General features: G+C 42.8%; 2 long non-coding RNA genes across 5 annotated transcripts; one reads left to right on the top strand and one right to left on the bottom strand.

Moving 5' to 3' along the window:
* The first annotated feature begins 6 nt into the window (after positions 1-6).
* On the top strand, positions 7-2240 carry LOC146584674 (uncharacterized). The gene is made up of 2 exons (XR_014898166.1): positions 7-384; positions 618-2240. It is a non-coding gene; the product is annotated as an uncharacterized LOC146584674 (long non-coding RNA).
* A 2419-nt stretch (positions 2241-4659) lies between these two features.
* On the bottom strand, positions 4660-12785 carry LOC146584673 (uncharacterized). Of its 4 annotated transcripts, none has more exons than XR_014898163.1 (7): positions 12650-12785; positions 12352-12427; positions 11132-11232; positions 10329-10401; positions 9500-9571; positions 7098-7231; positions 4660-6537 (listed from the first exon to the last, which is right to left on the bottom strand). It is a non-coding gene; the product is annotated as an uncharacterized LOC146584673 (long non-coding RNA). The 4 variants fall into 4 exon arrangements; XR_014898164.1 differs by having other exon boundaries at positions 12726-12785; XR_014898162.1 differs by having other exon boundaries at positions 12352-12785.
* Between the last annotated feature and the right edge of the window lie 6261 nt (positions 12786-19046).

Raw genomic sequence — 19046 nt, 5'->3', positions numbered from 1 at the left:
GCGCCCGGAGGGGAGGCGGCCGCGGCGTCGCCGGTTCGCGGGCGGCCCGGAGCTGCGGCGGGAGGCCAGGCCCGACGCGGCCTGTCGGGCCCTCAGCCGCCCCGGCACGCTCGTGGGGCGACTCCTCCTCGCCGCCCGGGCAGGAGGCTGACAGGRAGCCCTGCTCCGTCCTGCCCCCGGGGACGTGCTTAATCGCGTTTGTCTCGTTTGTTTTTCAGCACTGATTTTCTCTGTTCTGTCAAGGTTGTTCAAGTCTCACTTGCGGTGACGCGGCCAGGACGCTGCCGGTYCTGGGCAGACGCCAGCGTCGAGCCCCTCACATTCAGCATCAGCTGTGGTCTACGCAGTGCCGACTACACTAGATGGCTTCGGGGGTCTGAGGAGGTGAGGGTTATGCGTGGGCAGCTTCCCCCTGCACTCCCCCTGCATCCTGGGATCCCCCTCGGGGCCTTGTGAGGCTCCCTGCCCTGCCCCCCAGTTTGTGGGGCTGTTAGCTCTCAGAGTCTCCCTGGGCTCCAGTCTGGGAGAGATTCCTTGTCCGGGGAATTCTAGGGCAGGAGTGTTTACAGGTGCTGCTATACCTAAACTAAAAGAAAGCAACATGTTCCTTCTTCCAGTTGCATTCCTGACTCCTTTTCAGCAATTTCCATTGTGGTCTGCTGATACCAGCCAAGTTATGGATATGCAGCCATAAGAAATGCAATTCTCCTAGCAGTGTTCTAAGTCAGGATTGATGGGAAGGAATCTTTACTTCATGCAAAGCTTTAACCATTTCTYTGTCAGCTTCTTGCTTCCTTAATTACAGTTCCCCCATAACGAATTTGGGGTTGTACTAATTGTGTATCTTATTCAATTTGATTTTAAATCCTGTCAAGGTTAGTGATTTTAAAGCTGTGATTCTTCACTCTCACACCTTTTCTGTAGCTTTGGTCAGCAGAATATTAGGCATGTAAGATAATACCTTTCTGGAGACAACTGTTCTAATGCTTCTATAACATTACTGCATGTGTTGTGAGCCTCCTGCAGCACCTTAGAAATACTAAATCATTTGCTTTCARCTGTGAAAGCAGTCTAAATTCGTTTTCTTCAGTAAGTGGCGTGGCAAAGAACAGAGCTATCAGCTGCAGTTCTGGACTGCTGTATCATCAAAAGCTCTGGGCAGCACAAGGAAGTTGAGTATTTTTGACCTACAAAAATTATAGCAGATGAGAATGCAATGCTATGATGATATAGCTTACTTGACAAACTTGTTTGTCTTGTCAAGTGCATTTACACTTGTAAATGGGATGTAAAGTGAACACTAAGTATTGCTGTAATTCTAAACTTGAAATGTGCGTGAACTGATACTCTAAAGGCAGAAGTAACAATCTGTTACAAAAATACAAAATCCAAACCCTGAGGGGCCACCATAGCTTTAAGTCTAAGGAAGGAGACGGACACCTGCTTTTGATATAAAACCTTGCATATGGGACAGGAACAAACACAGAATGGACGTGCAGCCACCAAGACTAGCAATTCCAAAACGCTAGTTTTCAAATCTGTTACACGTCCACAYGCACGGACAATGGTATGTCGCTTTTCCCACTTATACAGAATCCTAATGATGGGCCCAGGAAGTGCAGCAGCTGCCTCCTGTGATTATCAGGTAGTGATCCACTCTAGGGAAGGAGCATAAAACTAGCAGAAAATGCCCAAAGCAGCCCAGGACAACAGCCAGTTTATTAGAGGCGAGGAGGACATAYGTCATATGTTTCACGTAGGTTTTTTGCAATCTCTGAACAAACTGTTTTCTTTCCTTCCAGAAGAGCTCAGTGTGCGCTATGGACAGAGAATGCAAGGCTATTCCTGCATTCTGCCTCAAGCCTCAAAATAAAGCAGCCTCCTGTATGGCTTGCTGAGGATTATAGAATATGTGAATGTAATACTAGGTGCTGCATAGGGAACACTTGTGAACCTGGTRAGCTCCTGCTGTTAGTTTTTGATGCTACTTAAGCGATAGCTACAAATCAAACAGGCTTATGCATACCTGATAGAGTTCTCATTTTGTCTTCAATAATAAGTAGGTAAACAATACTGAACGCAGCAGCTAAATGCCTCTTTACTATGAGGCACTGGAAGATTTAAACCAAATTAACCATCATGTTATGGATGCATGCATTAGTAATGAAGAACATTCATGGAACTTTCATACTTCAAATCTCCTGCTAGAAAATAAAGAATAAAATGAAAAATGAAGAGAATCAAGCTGTAGCCTACATTTCTAAGAATGGTCAACATTATTTATATAAGTAAAAATATTATAGTTCTGTATGGGCTTGGGACAGATGAGAATAAAGGTCTCTTCACTAATAGACCTGTCCAACAACTGACTGAATCACTTTCCTAAAGACGGGCAGTAATGCACCCTTGCTGGAGTCTGCTCTCAAATCCAAAAATATTCATGCCTTTTGAAATTATTTAAGAGGAGCTATAAAGTCAGCTGTCAGATTTGCAGATGAAAAAGCAAATTGACTCCATAGGAATGGTAGAAAAATGTATCAGTTAATCAGACTGAGCTTCTGAGTAATGGTAAGCTGAACAAAATTTCAGGCTCTGCATCTGATAGTATTACAACGTACCTAGGAGTAAAAACTGTGGATCACATGCAACAAGCGAAGGGTCACCTTAAAATATTGCCATACTGAAGGGATTTAGAAGTAAGGACAGAAAAACAGCCGCCATGAGCTTCAGCAGTGTGCTGGGAACCTTCCACAAAGATGGAGATACTAGCAGAAAATGGTATTACTTAGTATTAACTCASGTGACAGCCAGGTTTTACAAGTGTCTCATTCTGGTATCTATGTATCAAATAGGAAACAACTGCAAACAGATCAAAGGAGAATGGTAACACAATGATCTAAGCACTGAGGGGAGAGAATACCTACAGCAATGGAAAAGATCAGTCTCTTAACCATGAGAAGACTGGTTAACCAACAGAAGGGTTTTGCATGTTTTCAGAGGCAGGATTGTTGCTGCTACATTTAAATAGTTGCCAGTTAAAAGCCTGTACTAGACAATTTTATATATTGAAACCAGATGCATTTTTTTTTGAGAATTGCTAAAATCAGAGACCTAGCTTATTTTTCATCAGCTGAAGTTTTTAGATCTAGATTTGATGTCCTAAAAAAAAGAAGAAAAAAAGCTATGCCTTTGGTCAAAAACAGGATCTGTGATCTTTGAGAATGTATTCTTCTGTCTGTAAAATCTAGGAAGGAATGCATCTCTCAATTTGTGAGAATATCAGACAAGGAAGGGAATGATAGAATAGGTTGGTCTTTCTATGCAAACTTTAACTTTCTTCAAACAAGCATATCTACATCAAATTTGCCACCAGTATTTTGTCTTTTTTGCACCAAAAGTCTGCAGCCAACCTGAAGAAGTTACCCAGCTGAAGAAAGGAGYGATGAAAAGAGCGGTTCAAAGTGTACTGGAATCAAGGTATTTTTTTCAAAGAATGCAAATATCAGATCTCAAAGCAGTAAAGGTAAGATCTTAAAGGAGGAGGAGGGAGAGGAAGCAAGGTGAGGTTATACCATTAGAGGAAAAAGTGTTTTGACTTAGGAGAGAGAAATGCATCACAATGCAGAGTGCCAAGAATATTTTGAGTATCTTCCTCTTTCTTGCTCTTCAGTGCCAGTCATCTTCCTGTCCTGGCGTATAAACACCTGTTTATAAAGGTGTTTCCTTTCCTTTTAAATGAAGGAAAGGTCGTTCCTGGCAGGAACATATGCCTGTGAATGCAACGTCTGCGTTGTCATGTGCAATGACAACATTCTGTTTTAGACTGCACTTGAAGAATGGGATAATGGCACAATTTCTGTGACAGTAAACTAATGATGGGAATAGTCACATTCTTAAATGACAAGAAAGAAGAGAATACCTGTTACTGCTTCCTGAAGCAGTCTGTGCTCCCCCAGCAGGTATTTGTATGCATTGATAAGACGACCTGTGAACCTGCTCTTCTCCTGGCTCARCAGTCCCAGTTCTCTCACCCTCTCCTTGTTTAACAAATGTTCCAGCCTCTTAATACTTTAGTGGACCTTTGCTGGACTTGTTCCAGTATGTCCATGTCCCTCTTCTATTGAGGAGCCCAGACCTGGATACTGTGCTCCAGCTATGGCCTCACCAGGGCTGAATAGTGGGGAAGGATCACCTCCCTTGACCTGCTGGCAGCACTTTCTAATGCAGCTCACAATGCTGTTGACTTTCTGTGCTGCAAGGGTGGTGCGTTGCTGGCTCATGTACAGCTTGTCTACCAGGACTCCCAGGTACCTTCCCTGCAAAGCTGCTTTTCAGCCTGTACTAGTGTATGGGGCTGGCTCAGTTCACAAACCTAGATGATGCACAATAGCGTGTCCCATACATGGCTGCACCATGCTAGGAAATTCTTCTCCCTAGGCAAGTACATTAAATGATGTCATTTCATTCAAAAACAAGAAAAGTTGCATTTCTTCTACTTTGTGGCAACATGATCCTTACCTGTTTAATGTGGCCAAGGGAATAACTGACCCAGGAGATTTTAGGACCTCCAATAGTGAAGGTTTTTAACAGACAGTAGGAATGGTTTTACAGTTTTGCTCTTAAGACTGTAAATGATCTCAGGAAGACATCTAGCCCTGTTTCTTTTTTTTATTTGTTATTTCAGATATTTAGTACAACATTTAGAATTATTTCAGATCTCTAGTACAACATTCTTCTAGGATCTGGAAGTCCTAGAGAAATTCAGTTACATCTAGCTTGTGGTATATTCATTTTACATTCACACAAAATGATAATATTTCAAAAGCTGCTGTGACAATTTCTTTGCATTCTATAACTATGTGCCAAGATACAACTTCAGCACTGGAGCTGGAAGATGTTTGTTTTTCTTTTCTCTTGCAGAATCTTAGGTCTTCCAATTACRTAAGTTTTTAAGCAGAAAAAAATTTAAGGCCTGCTTAGCTGTGAAACTGAGCATACAGGCAGCCTTCTTTACCTGAACTGATARGTTTTCAAAAGCACTACACTTGGCAGCTGGTGGGGAACCTTAATACATTGTTGGCTATCATCAATATTACAGGGTGCTGATGTTTTCAGCTACCTTTCTGGGGGAGAGGGCAGGGGAAAGAATAGAATTCTAGGTGCATTTCCCCCTCTGCCACTTCCAAACACATTGTCTTTCTTTCAAAAACTGTTTGAGAGACTTAAATGCTATAAAAAGAATCATGTTGGTCTAATGAAATCCTTTTAATTTGCTGATATTTATATAGAAGATAGTTCCAAAACTTTATGTGAGTAAATTTAATCATCCACTTCACTGTACAATACCAGCATTATTTCATTGCCCTCACCTAACCTGTTATCTATCTATAAAATGCCTGCTGCTACACATAAATGCTGTATTATATACTYATCATTGATGCTGGAAGCTTGTACTGGCAGAACTGTCATTTGAACCATCCAAAATGCTCCACAGACATAAAATTACTCACAGACTGTATAAAAAGGGTAACACTAGTTAATGAGCAATTTGTAACCACAAAACAAGCAATGATTTTACTTCTTTGGACTTTGAACCTCTTGACATTGTAACAAAGTTACAGGTAAATAGCTGAAGGAGACTTAAGTTATTTCCTTGTCAGACTGCCCAGTTTTTAATAGTAAAAGATGTTTGCAAAGAGCGTATCTGCCACGTTAAAGCATGAAAACATCAGCAACGATCAGCTTTTACAGTATTACAGGAAACAACCTAAGCAGTCTCGTTCAGTTTTTAAGGTATCTGGACTTCCCTAACAGTGATCACAGCCTAAACACTAATAGCTTAATCATCTGTGTATCACTTAGCTGGCTTGATTACTACAGATACTGTCAATGAAAACAAATAGTATTTGCCTTTTTGTAAAAAAAGGTCGTGTCAAAATTTCCAGCAACTCCACAGAATTATCACTAGTTTTAATCAGTAAACACTTTCTTCAAGCCAAGCTGCAACAACTTTAGTAAGACAAAACAACCGGTCTTCAAGGGAGAACTTTATTCCCCAGGGTTGAAAGAAAAACCTGAGACTCACTATTGTCTGATTAAAACTTGTATTAAACCGTCAAGCAAATGAAAAGACTCTTTCTTCCAAGGGATATGACTATTATCTCTCTCCTTCAGTGCAGGTTTTTCTTAGCATGATGATCCATTCAGTAAATAATAGTACAGTAACTATTTTAATGTTTTAAACAACTTTTATAAGAGAAAGGCATTAAAATGGTGTATTACAGGACTGTCTTCACTGCACAAGCCACCCTAGTGCCATGGACTTGCCTTAAAACATGAGTAACATTTTTTGCAGTAGTGCTCAAGCAATGAACATATACTTGATCAAGTAAAACTGTTCATAGAAAACCATGAGTATGTTGCTAAGTGACAAGTCTAGACAAGCAGTTATTCGCTCTGATCCTTTGGCTCTCAGTACTTCCTCTGGATGCTGTCAAAGATGTTTTCACATTCTATTGGTAGGGCTCCCAGGAACTCCTGCAAGCACATTACAGAGGAGATTTAAAAGGCAGAAATTTTGTACTACTCACAACTGCCAACTGCATTGCAATATTAATACAAACTCTTGTAAGCAAACAGATTTGCACAGAACTGATCAGTCTTTTCATACAGACTCAAAACTATTTAGGTATTAATGCCTGTTCATGCCAAAGGAAATACAGCTTCTAATTACCTTTGAGGCTCTCTGCTTATGCAATTTTTGAAAAAGAGAAATAGCTGGTCCTTCCCCTTCACTGCCTGCCCCCTCCAAAAAAAAAAGGGGGGGGAGGGAAGGACATCAATAATCATGCTAAAAGATTAGGAGAAGAAATGAAAGAAATGTGTGCTATGCATCGCACTCAAAGATCCAGTCTCTAGGTCAATAACAAACTCTCTAAAGTAGATTAGTTGGGTGAGGTAATTTTTTGGTACCACAATGAAAAAAGCTCAGTAAACTACTGTATTACCAAAAGCCTTTCAGTACACTGAGAAGACAATTTAAGATGATCAAACAGCATGAACTAGAAAGAATATTCTGCATAGAGGCCTGAACTGACCGGTGATACCTAGGGACAGCTTGTATGCTTGGTGATTGTGAAACTTGTTTTCAGAGCATGAGTTCTTCTTATCAAATATATCACTGCTTATGAGGTAGGTACACCACAGTAATGCTGATCTTCGGGAGGGGAGCCTGGAATGAGAGAGAGAAAAATATAAATTGAAACCACTTGGAATTCAGCTGTTCAGACATTTGTCTAGATTTATTGCTTATTTAAGTTTATATGTTCTGGGATGCTATACACTTCATTCACCCTGAAACCTGATACAAGAATAAATTGCTTGTTAAAGAGAAGTACAGCACAACTGCCCCGGCCTGTAAAGTATCAGTGTTCTACCACTGCACGGCTATGGGGCTAGCATACCTGCTAAGAACAACTGTCAAAGCAGCATGACAAAGCAGCTCATAATTCTGAAACTAGATATAAAGGAGCCTGTTTTGCAGTCATGAGTTGAACAGCAGCATTCTTGCTAATAACAAGTTAGAGAGATTGGCAGCTGTACCCAAAGGAATACCTAATAAATGCTTTATTTTGGGCATGGAAATAGACATGTGAATGCACGATTTTAAGCAAATGCCTGTGATTATAGAATCATATGAATCAGCAAAATACTTCAAAAAAAATTCTTACAGATTTCAGCAACACCATGCTAGTATAGCTTATTTGTATTGTAATTCTGCCACTTGGACTGAGTGCAAGGTTGCATTTAGCCAGTTACTGAAATCCACGTTCATTAAAGTCAATGTATGTCTGGATTTGGGGCTCAAAGTTAATTCTTGCTGAACTCATTAAAATTTTTAGAAGGCATCKGGATGTCATATAGTACTGTTAATTACTATTTTATGCTGTTTTGAGGACTGTAGTTCAACTTAATGTATAACTACATCTTAAACTGGTAGGTATTCTAGCAGGAAGGACCACAGGACTTCCCAGCTTCTGTTTCTCTACCTAATGCTATCAAATGCACAAACATAAGCAGATCACAACAGCTTAAGGAAAATGCTGATACTGTCAAGCTGATAGAAGTAAGAAAGGAAAAGCTTTTTCTTGAGAACTGTTCTGACACTTTTCATATCAAACTGCTTTGTAATCTCTATGTAATCCACTTCTAAGCTTTGTTTTATGTCTAGTCTGTAATCACCTAAAATGCTACTGCAGTAAGTGGGGGAAGAAGTAAACCATAATGAATCATTAGACGTGTTTACACAGTAGAGTCTTGGAGATGTATCCTCCAGCTTCATGCTGAGATTTCCCCTTCTATTTTTAGCTTTATTTTGAAAGCTTGACACTGCCTATGCTTGTCAAGTTATGCAGTCTTTCACCATACTGAGACATGCTTTTCTCAGATTCTCAGCTGTCATTGCACTTCTGTTTTCTGCAACATTCCTTTCTTAATCTTTGAAGACAAGAACTATTGTAGAACCATTTCTTAAACCTGACAGGATTACAGAGAGCAAATGGTCAAACTATTAATCAGCTCTGAATGCAAACTGGGATGCCAAGTGTCTCTGCTTTAGCACACAGATGCATATTTAACTTTAAATCAATACAATATGCACACTCAAACTGACAGGCAAGAATGAGAAGGAGCTATTTCTACATGAACTCTAATGTTGCAACTGTCCTGAGCTTCATTTTTCAGGATTATCACAGTCCATTAGGTTAGACCCTCACCAGCTCCTACACATTAAAAGCAATTTTGAACACCAAGGCCACTTAACCAGGATATCTGCCTCTGATAGGAAAACTCTTAAGTGAAGCAAGCCAAGCACAACCACATGTGCGGTACAATCTTTTTTTTTTAAAACAAGGGACCTAACAAAATGCAGCACCTATACTACTTATAATTCACTGCACTCACTACATTCCTCCTACATTCCATATTAATCCTGAGTCTACCAGTGCATCCTCTAACACCTCTGAGCAACAAAATCCACAGAAAACGAGACAAAAGTACATTGAGCATTAGGCAAAACAAGGTAAAGAAGTACCTGAAATGAGATGTTTTTTAAAGAGCTTTAGGACAAAAATCACAAGGAGAGTAATAGAGCAACTGAGGAAATCTGGTAGTGCCAACCTTATGGGGAAACATTAGGTAAAACAGAGACATTTTCAGCATTGTCATGAATGTGATTTCAGTGGGATTCAACTACAAAACATACAGGAACAACCACAAAAATACCTGTAGATTTTCTAATGCTGAAATCTTTAGAAGAAAGATGTACTAAACAGTAACTGCCAAAAAGTTATTTAAACTCCCTACAACTCTGACAGTCTAAACACCATGTTTTGTATATGTCCTAGCTTCTGTCATGAGATGTATTCTCCCCACATCCCTAACCTCCAAATAAACCCCCTCCAAAAACAAAAAAAAACAACCAAAAATACCCCTTCCTTACTATGAATTTGGTTTCATCTGTGACAAGGCAGACTTTTTCCACTTCTTCCTCAACTTGATGCAAAGGTTTTAGCTATGAAAAGTAACCAAAAAGTTACAAATAACAAGAATATTTTTAGTAAACAATGACCTGCATAACTATTGTTTTTCTACAATACTTTTCTCTATTTTTCTACATGAAATRTGACTGAGGGAGAAGATTACGGGAATACTGATAAAAGCTAGCAAATTTAAAACTGAAACAGATTTCAGTGGAAAACTTTCTACTACATCATTAGATTGCTGTCATTAGAAATGCGAAAACTTGTTTCTTAGTTTCAGTTTTGAACCTTCAAAGTAATTAACAGTAATTAATCTATAGCAATGAAACAAAAAGTGCAATATTTTATTAGGATTTCCCCAAATTAGCCCAGAAAGATTACAAACCGCAGGAGAGTATTAGCTTTTTCTCCAACTGGTTGTAGCTACACAAAGAGATACTTAGTTTGCCTTTAATCAGTGCTTTATTTAGCTACTTGTTGCAGTTAGAGGTTGTAAAAGTATACAAAATTGCAGGGCAGGGAATGGGGAAGAGGGAATGATAGGAGTAAACATACTAAGTATTTCTGCAAGATGAACAAAAGATGAAATGCATAGACACTAGAGGTGCTTGTAACTCTTCAAAATAAACATGCTGATCAAAGAAAATAGGTTACCATCACCGTAACAAAACAAGATGTAGGAAACAGCAATTCAAGTCTGAGATTGTGCATCTTCTACGGAATTTAAACAAATGCACCCTTCTGGTAGTAAGGCACGGTAGTCATCCCTAATAACAAAAAGACACATACCCATGTGGCTGATTCAGATGTGAAACTCGGGCGGGTTAGGAGAACATCCATATCCCTGTTGCTTCTTGCTTTCCTAGACACAGAGTCAAAGAAAAAGTCTCTCTGGGTGAACACTGCTTTCCATTCTCATGAGACCAGCTAACATTTAAGCATTGTGTCTGAACTCCGGTACGCAACATAGACAGAAGCTACGCTAACAGTGAGGGACATTCATCTCCCCAACTCTTACAAGTGTGTTATTCTAATAGAAAACAGTGAGTGATTATCTAAGACATCTGAAAAACCAAGTAAGAACACTGCTCTTCCATCAAACCGAAAAGATTTAGCATCACTCTGCATCTCAGAAAACGCCCAAGAACTTCCTCCTGTACTTTACAATAATGAAGTATAGATGCTCTTAAGATAAAACAAAGTGAATGCTTCTTTCTGCTCTTTACGGACAGGAAAAAAAGAGCAACTATTTYTGTGCATGTATTTAATCACTGAACCAACCAGCTGGGTTAATACTAGAACAGAGGGCAAATTCCAACATAAACTGACTCTCAAAAGGAACAACATCTATTAAAACAAAGAGCTACACTAGAAATATTCAGGTCATATACATATCAGTAAATTGTTATTAGCTGTAAGTAAAATCTTACTAGCATGAAATAAACACGACAATGTCACAGAACCAGTGTCTCAGCTATCACTGCCATAGACAGCAGCATTACAGTTTGTATCTAGTTTCTTTACCAGCACAGTTTCCTATGGAAAGAGGGAAGGTTAGTCATTCGAGAGGCCAGTCATTCATTTTTACTCACTGCCTTATGTCCTTGATGAAGATATGCATTTGCAAACACGTGCAAATGCTCTTCTGTGCATCTGCAGCATTTCTTCCCTTGGGATTCTTTTCTCAGAATATCTGCATGAATAAAAATAAAATTGGCTGAAACAGTGATAACGGCAGTATCTCACAATTTTATTCAATTAAAAGCAAATCAGAAGAAACAGTACAACATATATTACTGTCACTTCATAAATAAAATTCTCCTTTCTCACCACAAACAGATTAGAAAACATCTCACAAAGCAATACAAGCTCACAATTCCAAGTGTGACGACCTTTGAAGCTGGCTTCACTGAGTATCCTTTTCCCTATATCTGAAAAGCTGCTGTGTGGTGGGAATAATATTATCATATGACCAACTGATTTATGTTTACGCAACCCCCCGAAACCACAGAAGTTTCTTGACAAAACTCAGTCCCCCAGCAATAAGCAGGAAAGGGTCTCTCACCCAAGGTCAGAGTCAACCTACATTGCCCAAAAGCCAAACGGAGCCTTGTGAGCCAGCCAAAGACAGCTCCCGAAATGTCTACCCAGGTAGCTGCCRAAAACATGCACGGCCAGCACACTGCTTGACTGTGAAGGGAAAGRGACCAGGAGCAATGACGGTGCACTGCCTCATCAGCTGGCACGTTCATCGCCTCTCCAGCACTAGAGCCATTGACAAAAAGCGCTGGCAGCAGCACTGTGGACAGAGAATGCCACGTATTACTGACACTCCAAACCGAGCCAAACTAAACTAACTCTCCTCTACTYTGCTTGCAATGAAGAAATGAAACATGAGAAGATAAAACACCCTGGTGAGATTCTGCTTTGGAAGCTTACTGTAAGTTYAAAGCAAAACAGGCCCAAAGGTAAAACTGTGTATAAGAACAAAGCTGAAAACTAGCTGCCCTAACTACCTAGGCTAAGGTGAGCAGCATAGTTAAAACTCTAAACTCCACAGACTTCCACATCCAGACTTCCATTTCTCACAGAAACCATGCATATATTGATGAAACAACCTAAAATATTCCCAGGCTTCCTAGTCTCTGCTTTCTTTTCTGGATATATATATTTTCTGCCCATCAATATCACTTTCAGGCTTGACGTCAGTCTCTGAAGAGAGAGCAGAAGCTTCACAAAGTAAGCAGGCTACCTTGCAAAGTACAAAGAAAAGCAGCTATGGGGGAGCAGAGTGCAAGGGAAAGAAACCCACCTTTGCTAACTCGGGTAGTTTTCCAGCGGACAGAAAAATCATCCATCTTCTGAGGCATCCCAGCACTTGCTCTGCCCTAAGTATAAGAAAAAGGGGGAGGGGGTGGATCACGAGCTAACTTCAGGATCAGTTACAGATCTCCTATCCGGAAGGACGCAGCAGAGAGCTCAGCGTCCAGCGGGGACCGGGAGGCCTCTGGAACGGGGACCGAGCGCCGGCAGGAGGGCAGCGCCGCTGCTGCCCGGTGCGAGGCGGCCAGCGCGAGCCGCGGGCGCCCTCGCCAGCTCCCGGAGCTCACCCGGCTGCAACAGTCCCGGGCCGCGGGGCCAAGGAGCGCAGGGGAAACCGCCGCGGCGGCGGCRCCGCTTCCTCACCCGCAGCCACAGGCCTCAGCCCGCTCCTGCTACCGGGCAACGGCCGCCGCCAGCCGGAAACCGCTCGGCGCCACTTCCGGCGCGACGCCACACAGCGCCGCCCGCTGCAGCGCGCATGCGCGAGCGGCGCGCGCGTGGCTCGCTCGCCGGCCCGCCGACGCGGCGTCCGCTGCTGCCCCCGTGTGCGCAGCGCGTGGCGCTGCAGGCGGCCGGCACGCATGCGCGGTGCGCCGCGCGCGCGCGCGGGGCGGTGTGTGTGTCGGAGGGGGGAGGGCGTTCCCGTCCCGTCAGAGCTGGGCGCGGGTGCGGGCGGCCGTTGGCGGACGGGGCCTGCAGCGGTTTTTGACGGAAACCGTCTTTCGGCAACACATCTGGTGGTTCAGGGCTGCTTTGGCCCGTTGTTGCGCTACGAGCGTCGCAGGCTTTGGGATCAGCGCGTGCCGAGCTGTCGCTAGCGCACGTGTAACCCCAACTGTCTGCTATAGCAAAGCTATTTCTGTAGCTCAAAACTGGAATAAATAGAAACTTGTGAGAGCAAAACCCAGAATATCAGAACCACGTAAAACATCAGTTGTGAAGGACCTTTGCCTGGAAAGTACAAACAATTATTGAACCTGCTTACTTCAAGGAAGCCTCTGGAAAGATGTTACTGGAAACAGAAACCATTTGGAGGGAGCAGAGCGGCAGAAGAGAAAGGGGTGCCAAGAATGGGAACACTGGCAATCTATTACCCTGGTCACTATTAAAGCAATATTAATAATAAAGCCATCCTTACAGGAGAAACAGGGTTTCTCCAGTTCGGAGATGGAGGCAGCTGTAAAACAGGATCGTTTGCTTTTATTACTTCATTTGGTTTACATTTTTGTCCTCTCTTGAACTTCATCCATGGCAATTAACCTAAAGCATAAGTATTATCCCTTACCCTCTTCACATGTACATAAAGAAAACAAAACAGAAACAACGAAAGCTAAGCTATATACAGTTAACAGTATCTGCATGGATTACTTATTCCTCTGTGCTAGCACAGGGAGACAGAAATTACCAGTGATTGTTATTAATTGTTATCCGAGTTACCCGAGCTGGAATCTTTCCTTCTGGAGGAGTTTCTGGTGATATTTCTGCTCCCTTGTTTTATCCAATTCAGTAGATAKTATTCACAAAAATCTGTTTGCCAGTCTTCCGTTGTTATCTGCCATCATTTGTTATCATTGATTCCGTCTCTACAGCAAACAGATAAACTTTGCATTTTAATTGAAATGAGCCACCGTTAAATCTAGGCATTGATTTTCACAACCTTTTCTTTATTCTTTGTCTGTCTTCCTTAAAGGAAGGGTCTTAGTAAACCACTTGCCATCATGCGTTGGAGGTAAACTTTTTGGAAACTGTAAATCCAATGGTTAAGCTTTGTTTATTAGAGAGGTAGGAGCATCCCCTAATAATAATAATACCACCTATCTGTACCATCTTCCATCAGCATTAGTTTTATTGCAGGTCATTCATACTATTGCTTACAACAATTCTAATGGGAAGAAAGGGAAGTCTTTGTGTGATTCACTACTATGCATTATTCAGCATTTGGTAAACATCCAGCATACGGCTCTAGCGTCTCAGGAGCACTGGCACGAGGCACTGCAAATCAACATTTTGGGGACGGTAATTTCATTCATTCATTCATCCCGCCTCCGATCATCAAAACATGCCTCATGCAAGGCAGAGCAGCTCAAGAGCCAGCACATCAGAAGCTGCCCAGCTGCTGGATATGTTCATTTGAAAAGGATTAATCTAAATCAGCCTCCGTGGAGGAGAAAAGCAGTGCTGAGATCTACCCCCTCTCTGTGCTGCCCTGCCAAGTCATCAGACTCTCTCCGAGTGACCCTGCCCTTAGTTGTAGCCTAGTGACGGCTCTGCGGGATCCGATATCATGGATTCCAGACTAGCAAGTGAGGAAGCTTAAAAAGTATAGACTTGGTTATCAGGGGTTCGTGTTCCACTTCCTTGGCTGAGGGAGAAAAAAAAAAGGTTATTAGACAAATCCATAATGTTATATTTCCTGTAAGTGCTGTTACCATACTGTGGTGACCCCTTGAAATGCCAGTGTAAATACAGTTCAAATGTCTATAAAACATTCTCTAACATGCTTCGTTATGTTACCATGCATCTTCTAAAACAGCGAGTCTTCAGGCCATGGTTGCAGCATCACGATACCAGTGAATGCAGACAGCTTTGTCCAAGCAAGCTTTCAACCTAATGAGCCCCTGTGGTGTTTCCTCTCCCATCAAAAAACACAAATGGGATTCATTGCATACGTCAGGCTTACTCTTAAAAGAGGGCATTCAGGGCGTTTGTGTCTTGACAAGTCTGGGAGAAACCAGAAAATAATAAAGGGGGGTTTGGCCTTTCCCCCCACATCCATTCCCGTTGTTCCCCTGAAGGAAAAGTAGCTTGTAAGAAATGGTTTCTGTAGGCACATACATTGCTGTGGTTCAGTGCCAGTGCTCAGCAGCTGTCACCTTCCTTTATTTATGCACTTGCATTTGGAACCAAAAGGGGTAATCTAACCTGCGTGAGGAAAAAAAAAAAGCTGTTGCTTTTATATTTATTTGCATTGACACACACGTCCATGGACTCTGCAGAAAGCAATCTGAGCATTACTGGGCTCTTGTCCATTACAGCAAGTATTAAAAAGAAGAAGAAAAAAACCCCTATCAGACATGAGAAATATTTGACTCGGCCTAGTATCAGCTTTCTGGCAGGAGTGCATGGGATTAATGGCTGTTGGCAGGCTGTAAGGCTGAGGCAAGTGCTTCAGGAAGATGGAGAGCTCCAGCAGGCTCAGAGACATAATTCACACCAGATGCCTTTGCTTTGGGTTCTCTTTCTCTCCCCTGGTGTGATAATGATCCTGATTTATTAGTGAAGATACACCAGCACCCTCTTCCCAAGCAGTGTGCTGTCTTTACAGCCTGCCTGGATTCTTATTAATACCTTTTATCCCTCACTGTCTGTGGGCCATTTGGTGCAGCGCAGAATCCCGCTTCAGAAAGAGCAGCAGGATGAGGCAGAGGAGAAGCCGTGGCCGGGAGATCAGGCCATGACGTTGATACCCAAGCCATGCTTTTTGCCGAGCATTATAACCCACACCCAGGTACTTTCTGTATGGATTATCTGGCTGTAAACAAGTTTCTAGGGAGACGTTATTAAAACAGGCAGGGAAGATTAACAGGCTAGGTATTCCTCCTCAGACAGTGGCAGCGTATATGCTCAGTTCAGGTTTGCAATCTTCATGCTTTAAGGTGCAGCCAATTTGAAATCCCAGGCTCATCATAAAGGTGGAAATATTTTCCAGAACCAGGTTTGTTGTTAAGCACTGACTTTTTCTAACATTACATTATTTCTTCTTCCACATCTTGTTGAAACCCAGACAGTCATAGTGTGCTGTCTGGGACCGCAGAATGTCGCACAACGTTCGGGACTAGTGACAGGTCCTGCTGGCCAGCTAGCTCAGCCTTCAGTGTGCAAGACCATACACACGAACAGCACCCAGTTTCCAAATCTCAGTATTTGCATCCAGCACTTCACACATACAGGACGAGCCTGTAACATAAATAACACTACCCAGCTCCCACTCATTTATGTAATCGCTGCCCCCACACAAACACATGCTTAGACAGGCTCCAAAGGAAAGCCCCAGTTGCTCAGCACTTGCATCTTTCTCTCTGCTCCACCAGCCGAATCAAATCCCGATACAAAGAACACTAGTCAAATCCCGTGAACTCGCTCCTTGTTTGGTGCAAAGCTGACCATGCTCGTGGGCTTGGCAGGGTGCTTGAGACCCCTCRAGTCTGTCTAACATGCTGGTCACCAGCCTCAGCTCAGTGAACAAGATCAGCATCTTAAATTTACCGAAAGAAAAGGGCGACACGCGCARCAGCTCTAGGAACAAGTCGCCCCAGGGTCATTCTCCTCACCCACGCGGTCGTCCAGAAGAGTTCCCCGGCCCACACAGGGTGAGAAGGGGGAAGGCTGGAATGATTCTCTTCTGCCTGCTGAGCGTGGAGAGAGGCACCAGCCAAGATCTKCAGGGAGAAACAGAGCCAGCTCCTTGCTGCTAGTAGTAAGGGCTATGTAAGGTAATCCGAGAGGACTGTGCACTCATGTGGAGATGGGCACTGACCGCCCTGGGCTTACATCTGTCCRTTCTACCCATCAAATCCAGTTCTATATCCATAAACCCTGTTCTTCCTGGTGGGAGGATCCTGAGCCAAATTTAGGCTGGTGGAGAGAAGCATGAGAAAAACAGATGCCAGTTTTCACCCTGCCAAAGGGATGTAAAGTCTGAGAGCATCCAAAGCAACTCAATCTCCACTTCCTAGAAATTCCCTCACAGGCATGAGTGACTAGGGATTTATTGATGCCACTGAGTAAGATTTTGGTTTCAGGTAAATTTAAGCATCTTAAATTGGCTCACATCCAAATGGTTAGGGTCTAAACATGCACTAGTGTACTTTCTGGTCTGGTCCCAAAACTTCTAGCACTGAATTGACCCTATAGTAGCTGACACATTAAGAATCTGTCCAGATAGAAAGTAAACAGATATGTAATAAAGATTCCTAGCTCCAAATATCTATCTAAAGGCTCCATCCTCCTATCCCTGTTACAGAGTTTTTTTTTTTTCTTATTTTTGTACTCTCTCCTCCATGACCCATTTCTCCCTGTCTAATCATTCCCCRTATGTAACAGCAAGAAATTTTCTCTGTTGTCAGTGTCCTTTCTTCCCCATGTGCTAAACCTTCATTATTTCGTATTTTGTTCTCTGCTCACACACTTGTCCACAGACCCCCAGCTCTGAGTGCTGTTCAGATCACCCAGGGCTGATGCACACCCGTCCCAATTCACAGCTCCACTCACCGTTRCGCTCCGGGCACCGGTTGCGACTGCGTGGCGCAGATCTAAGGCTGCTGCGTGCAGCCCTGCACAGACTGTGTCGGTGCGACATTACCCGCTGTCCCAGGTTAAGTGAGACGCGGAGCTCCAGCGGTTTTGCTGCAGGGCCAGGTTAGGTGTCTGCACGGTCTTTGCGAGGCAGGAAGCGTGGTGGAGCTCTTTGAGCTGGCCGAAGTGGAAGCAGGAGGTGTCCAGGGAATGTAGGCAGACGGCAGGGAGCAGAAGGAGGCCAGGGAAGAGCAGGGGGATGAGATGGTGGGAGCTGAGAGGCTGAACCCAGTGAAAGGCAGAACAGTCCCAGGTCTCTCAGACTCAGCTACAAAAGAGATGGGGAGTCGTTACACTACCCAAAGCACAAACTCTTCCTCAAACAGCAAGACATCGACTTCAGAGGGATCCCGTCCCTGAGATTAGTCTGATAAATACAACTGGTGCCTATCCTAGGTCAGGCCAAAGATGTATTTTAAGACAAAYTGCAAGAAACATACAGTTGCTCATTCACTATTTGTTGTTATTAATGGGCAGGAGAAAAATAAGTGATCATCTGTTTAAGAGAAGAAAAACTGGTAATAATTGTCCAGTTAAAATAAATTATCTGGATCTCCTCTTCAAAATTGGTAGCCCAGCAATGTTAAGTCTCCTATCTGCCCTTGCTTGGCTTGTTATTTAATTAAGACAATCTAATTACACTGAAACATGAATCTGGGCCTAGAATAGTGCACCCCACATATGTCCCAGGAGGTGCTGAGGGAAAAAAAGGCCCTAGTAGAGGTATACTCCTTGTCATTAAAGTCTGGGTATGTCTCAGGCAGTTTAATAGTGTTTTATATATATATATATATGTGTGTGTGTGTGTGTGTGTGTATATGTATATATAAAAAATGATGGAGAAGAAGAAACATCTTTAACCACCTTGTGACTGAGAAAAGGTGCAGTTCTCTTTCCACTGTCATTATCCATCAATGCCTCAAAACCAGTAAGGACTAAGCACTGGGTGTAGCTAAGATAAGGTTCTCTCCTTACTGACAGGGGAGTGCACACGCAGCAGCCAAACCTGGGCAGTGGTCCTGCTACCCAAGCGCTGTCTCGCCACCAAAGGTTTCTGCGCCTTGAAGTTCTTCTTCATATCCCCCCGCTTCTCTATGTGCCAGAAGCTACCTGTTGGCCACCTCACCATCATAAATCTGCTGCTGACCTCCTGCCCTGTCCCTCTTATCCCTCTCCTCAATTTGAGTTCAGCACAAGTTTTACTTTTTGCTTGATTCTAGGTTGGTTAAGGGGGGAGAGATAATTTAGAAGAGTGCTGGTGCTTCCAGAACTGAAAAGTATAAACATGACCTGTATACTTCAGGASTGAACTGAGATGAAGGCAGATTT

This window comes from Rhea americana, unplaced genomic scaffold, assembly GCF_003343005.1.
Source record: "Rhea americana isolate MKP2758 unplaced genomic scaffold, rheAme1 scaffold_90, whole genome shotgun sequence".
NCBI lineage: Eukaryota > Metazoa > Chordata > Aves > Rheiformes > Rheidae > Rhea > Rhea americana.
Note: the sequence above shows the minus strand (reverse complement) of the source record. Positions and strands in the feature narration are given on the sequence as shown.